General features: G+C 42.2%; 2 pseudogenes; one reads left to right on the plus strand and one right to left on the minus strand.

The window, feature by feature from the left end:
- Nucleotides 1-75: 75 nt before the first annotated feature.
- On the minus strand, nt 76-5,284 carry LOC144616996 (scavenger receptor cysteine-rich type 1 protein M160-like; annotated as a pseudogene).
- LOC132694782 (farnesyl pyrophosphate synthase pseudogene) lies at nt 5,224-6,082 on the plus strand (annotated as a pseudogene).
- Nucleotides 6,083-6,297: the final 215 nt, after the last annotated feature.

The raw sequence follows: 6,297 nt of genomic DNA on the forward strand, positions 1-6,297 counted from the left end.
TCCCTCATCTTATCTGCCATGTGTGAGCTCTATTGCCAGTAGATGCCCATAAGCACTGTTCCCTCACCGTGCAGGTCACAATGATGGTTTTTCATGGGCACAGAGAGGAGCTCCAAAGACTGTCATTTGACAGTTATCTAGAAGGGACTCATTCCCTAAGCAACAGAACCTATGTCCCTAAACACAAACACTTCCTCCTCCAATATATATATTTTTTTCTTGTGGTTGAGCAAGCAGTCCCACAGCTGCACTGATTGTGTAGGACACTGGCATCTTCCAGGTCCCAGTGGTTGTCACAGGGGGAACCCCAGGTTCCAAGCACCTTGATCTCCACTTACCCCTCCCATTGGGGTTTGCCATTCACAAGTCAGGCATCTGTATATCCTAAGAGGAGATAAAGCCTTAGAAAAGAGACTTTTCAACTCCTGCCCAACCTTCTCCCTCTCCAGCCCCAGCACATTAAGATCATTCACTCTCTCACAAGAACAGACTCCAGCCTCTCTTGCTATGGTTACAAGTCCTGTCGGGATGGGGTGCCTTGGGGCACAAGGCAAGATGATTTTCACTCCCTTCACATTCAAGCTTTTCAGCCCCAATTGGATCATTCCCTTTCTCAAAGTGAGGACCCACAAAAAGAGATCCGGCCTCTCCACAACTTAATTCTCTGCACAGCACGCTGGCAGCACGGAGAGAGAAGTCAGAATCACACAAAGAACCCCACCTGTCTCCACGTCTCACTTCAACACGTCCAGAACAGGAGACAGCCGTTCCAACCAGCCGGGGCTGCCTGTGGGCTACAAATCATATTTCAGAGCCTCCAATATCTAGCCCCATCCTCCAATCTCCCTATCTAATTCCAGGGTACTTTTTCTCCATTCAGCATTAGAACACTCCATTTGCAGGGGATCCGAGAATGATATCTTTGTAGTACAGACTTGGTTCCTAAGACCTAGATTACATGTTTACTTACTGGATCTTGGTAACATGCCAATCCCAGATTTGGAACTCTGAAGGAAATGAACGGCGCAAATCATTTCCATGAAAAGAAATAATGATTGGGTAACCTCAGCATTAAATAACAGATACGAAGATTTGTAATCATTTTGAGGTGATGGATGTAATTTAAAGATAGAAGGTTATTTTATTTTTTTTAAAGCTTATTTGTTTTTGAGAGAGACAGAGACAGCATGAGCAGAGGAGGGGCAGAGAGAGAGGGGCAGAGAGAATTCCAAGCTGGCTCCAGGCTGTCAGCACAGAGCCCAATGTGAGACTCGAACTCATGAAACCATGAGATCGTGAGCTGAACCAAAACTGAGTCGGACGCTTAACCACCGAGCCACCCAGGTGCCCCCGTAGAAGGTTATTTTTATCTACAGGTTAATTCCAAGCAATACATCTAAGCAATCTAAAAATAAACAAACAAAAAACAATTGCTTTTTCCCACTGATCCCATCCTTTGCAGCACACCTGTGTTAATAATCTATGCCGTTAATATCTATTCCTGACTATTCCAACTCCTGACTCATTTATCCAAACGCCATGTAGCGTTTCCACTTGAATTTCTCATAGACGTCTGAAACGGAATTCTTTTCAGTTCTTCCAAATATCCTCTAAGACTGTAATCTGCCATGTTTTGGTTGATGGAAATCCATTATTTTACATATGGAAATATATTGGCACAATTATTGGCTCCTGTAATACCATATATCCTACCTTTCAGGAAATCTTGTTTTCTGCATCTTCAAAAGATGTTAAAAAATCCCAACACTTGTCACCCCTCTCATTGTTAACTACACTGAGCCACCAACATTTCTTGCCTGAATTACTGCAATGACCTCCCATGAGTCTAAATTCTCTATTTCCATCATTGATCCTCTACAGTTTATTCTTTATCAACAAGCTAAAATTAGAAATCAGACAGCAGTTTTTTGCTCAAGATCATCCAATGGCTCCATGTTTCACTAGAATAAAAACCTAAATTCTTACGAAGACCTACTTATCCCTGAATTATCTGCCCTACCCCTTACCTCCTTTGACCCATGTCTGACCATTCTAATTCTTACTCTTCAGTTACACTGGGTTCCTTTCCTTACTATTCCTCAAACATATCAGGCATAATCTTGCCCTAAGGCTTTTGAACTGGCTGTTTATCTGTATTTTTCTAATTTTCTTTAATGTTTATTTATTTTCGAGATAGAGGGACAGAGAGAGACAGAGTGTGAGCAGGGGAGGGGCAGATAGAAGGAGACAAAGAATCTGAAGCAGGTTCCAGGATCTGAGCTGTCAGCACAGAGCCCAATGTGGGGCTCGAAACCAGGAATGGTGAGATCATGACCTGAGCCGAAGTCGGGCCCTTAACTGACTGAGCCACCCAGGCATCTCTACCTGTGTTTTTCTTCCCTGTACATGCACCTAATCAACTCTCTCACCTCCTTCAACTTTGCTCAAGTTTCACTTTTTCTAGAAGGCCTACCCCAAACATCCTATTTGGGATTGTATTCTGTCCCATATACACTCTGGATCCCATTTTCCTTGTCTTTTTTTTTTTTTTTTTTCTATAACCCTCAACATCTGCTACCTGTATATATACCTTATTCCATCACAGAAAGTTCTATTGCACAACACTACTCTAGAGTCTTCTGTCAAAGAAAATAAGTAATTTTGCTGGACCTATATTCCTTTTTTTTTTTTTTTTGTCACTGCCTTATCTAGCTCTTCCCCTTACAATTCAGCTTTTTTGGAAAATAATCTATACCTACTTTCCCAACATTCTAACTCCCATTAACTCCTGAACTTGAAACTATCTTCTTCTTTATTTCCTTATTTCTTTATTTTTTTAAACATTTATTTACTTTTTGAGAGACAGAGAAAGAGCAGGAGCAGGGGAGGGGCAGAGACAGAGGGAGACACAGAATCCAAAACAGGCTCCAGTCTCTGAGCCGTCAGCACAGAGCCCGATGTGGGGCTTGAACTCATGAACCATGAGATCATGACCTGAGCTGAAGTCAGACGCTTAACCAACTGAGCCACCCAGGTGCCCCGAAACTATCTTCTTTTTTTAACGCAACAAGACTGCTTTCATTAAGTTTACTAATGACTCACATGTTGCTAAACTTCATGAAAAATGCTCCGGTTCACGTGTAACGGCGTCTCCACAACTTGTTGACAAGGTTGCTAATGCCCTCCTTTTTGGAAACGTCCTTTTCCCTCGGCTTCGGTGACCTGCCATTCTCTAACTACTAGTCTTCAGTCCCCTCTTGCAGTTACTTTTAAGTCAATGAGCCATTCAATATTGTTATTCCTCAGGGCTAACGGCCGTCTTTTCTCGGGTCAGCAATTTTTATTCTTAATTTACAGTTTACCCTTGGGTTTTAGTTGCCATCTACAAATCTAAGATCCTCTGTTTGTACCTCCATCCAAGACCAGTTTTCTGATCACCCAACACTTACATCAAGTTCCTTACCACCCTCTCTACTTGGCTGCTTTAAAAACACCTCAGACTCAACATATACAAAGTGAAATTCACCAGGCTACCTCCTCCAACCTGCCAGGATTCTCTTTTCCGATGACAGAACTGCAGTATACCTGTTCGCTTAGTCCAGAACTGGTGGAGCGATCTTTGAGTCTCCTTCATTCAAACTCCTACATTTGATGAATTATCGAGTTCTGTTGGTTCTACCAACTAAATATTTCCTGAATATGTCAACTTTGCATTAGCTCCACAATGAATGTTCTACTCAGAACCTCATACCTTCACTAGAATCATCTAGTAACTTGACTCCCTGTGTCCAATAGCCCCCCCAGCCACCTCTCTCTCTCTCTCTCTCTCTCTCTCTCTCTCTCTCTCCAGCCAGAGTTTTCTCTTTAAAATTCAAGTCTTACCATGCTTACACTCCTCCATGGTTTCCCTTTCACTTTAGAATAAAGTACAAAAATCTCTATCCCAGGAATAATCTCACCCTTGGCTACATGTCAAGGCTTTACGGGAAGATTTCCGCCTTATTCACTTAGGTCTAATATTATTCCCCTCGACCGTCTCTCAGTTCCTGGAATCAGACAAGCTCATTCTCACCTTTGTTACTTTAATAAAATACTACCTATGTATTTTTAATGGTCTCTCTAACACCTCTATATATGATTAAGTCACACCCATACCCTTCACAGAAATATTCTCTGACGCTGCAAACAGGTAAGGCCTTCTGCTTACGCCTTTTCATTTCATCTTGTACTTCTACTTCATAACTTTAAATAAATAATTATTTCCTCGTGCACATTCATTACACACTTGGATTCTTTTCTGGATAAGGGACTAGAGCTACTTGTATTTAGCTCATCTGCCTTTGGCCTAGCATTGTCAAGGAGCTACTCCATAAATACGTATTAAATACATGAAATTGTCAATAATTTAGTAAGTATATTTATCTTTGTCCAGAAATTACCTGAGCAGATCAAACTAGCTTCCTTATTAAAGTGACATGAGTTTGTGTCCCTTGGACACAATCCCAGGGAGAAGCTTCATTTACAGTGCAGCCAGATCTAGAGAGTAAGACGTGTGATGTTTTTCCCGTGAAATGAGGCCTTTTGCAGATGCTGAGTTAGGCACATCCAAGTTGCCTGCAAAGAACTGCACCAATGTTCGTTTTTCAGCGGTTAGCAGAAGGGTGGCAATGACGTAGATTTCCTGCTTGACCCTCCCCACGCATCTGCTGCCTCTGCCCACGAGCCTCAGTTCTTTTTTTGTTTCATTCTGTAACCAGAACACCAGAATGATTTTCAAGGTATCATTTTGCCTCAAAATCTGATCAGAGACTCCAGCTAAAAATAATGTTACTTTAATGGTCCTGATTCTTGTCTGCATTTCAAATAATTACATACTACTTACTAGATATTGTGAAGGATATTAGGGAGAGGTGATATCATGTATGTGGGGTCAGGAAAGAAAGGCACATATCTTTAATATGACAATATCCAGGAAGTTAGAATAAACTTACATCTTAGAGTTGCTAGATGAAAATAATTCTAACAAGAGTTTGGACCCTGGGGTGGGGGGAATATGAAATTCACTATATGTAAAGAGTACGTGATTTTTTTGGAGAATTAAGAAATTGGAAGTTGATTCTGAGCCAAATTGACACAGTCAGCTTTTGAAGGCAATTCTTGCAAGTATTTGTTTGTTTTGCAGAATTCTTGCAAGTGTTCGTATGAAAGGGAATGAGTTACAGTTCTATCAAGGCTAATTTATCTATGTTAGGGCACTTGGGTAGTTTTTGGCATGCTGTGGCATAGTCAGTGAGATATTTAAGTCCTATTGCCTACTGATGTGAGAATGAATATATTTAATTAAGATGCTGATAGTCTCTGCTGGCCCTGACTATGAGCTGCTGGGCGGAACTGCTCCAAGCTTTCTTCCTGGTGTCAAATGATATCATGGATTCATCCCTCACCGAACAGGGGCAGATCGGCTGCTAACAGAAGCCAGGCATAGGTTTGGATGCCGTCAACGATGCTTTGCTTCCGGAAGCATGTATCTACTGCCTGCTGAAGCTGTACTGCCGGGAGCAGCCCTATTACCCGAACTTAACTGAGCTTTTCCTGCAGAGTTCCTATCAGACTGAGATCGGACAGATCCTGGACCTCATCACAGCACCCCACCCCCCACCCCCCAGCCCCTGGGGAATGTGGGTCTTGGCAGATTCACTGGAAAGAAGTACAAATCTATTGTCAGGTGCAAGATAGCTTTCTACTCCTTCTATCTTCCTGTAGCTGCTGCCATGTATATGGTGGGCATTGATGGGGAGATGCTACTGGAGAAGGGGGAGTTCTCTCAGATTCAGGATGATTATCTTGTCTCTTTGGAGACCCCAAGGTGACAGGCCAGATTGGCACTGATATCCAGGACAACAAATGCAGCTGACTGGTGGTTCAGTATCTGCAGAGGGCCTCTCCAGAACAGCACCAGATCCTTCAGGAGAATTATGGGCAAAAGGAGGCCAAGAAGGTGGCCCAGGTGGAGGTGCTACACATGTGTCAGCTGCTTCGGATTCTGTGTCTCCCTCTCTCTCTGCCCCTCCCCTGCTTATGATCTTTCTCTCTCAAAAATAAATAAACATTAAAAAAAACATGTGGATATTCATGACCATGAGGAGGAAAAGTTCTCCTTGAAAGAGAATAGTTCAGTGCAGAACGAGCATCCAGAAGACTTGGAGAAAATTCAATTTGATAGAAAATCGTCACTGAAGGATTGTGATTGTAAATCATAACTGTAAATATATCTAAATTGAAAAGCTGGATAGGATA

The sequence above is a fragment of the Panthera onca genome, chromosome B4, assembly GCF_046562875.1.
Source record: "Panthera onca isolate mPanOnc1 chromosome B4, mPanOnc1 haplotype 2, whole genome shotgun sequence".
NCBI classification, from domain to species: domain Eukaryota; kingdom Metazoa; phylum Chordata; class Mammalia; order Carnivora; family Felidae; genus Panthera; species Panthera onca.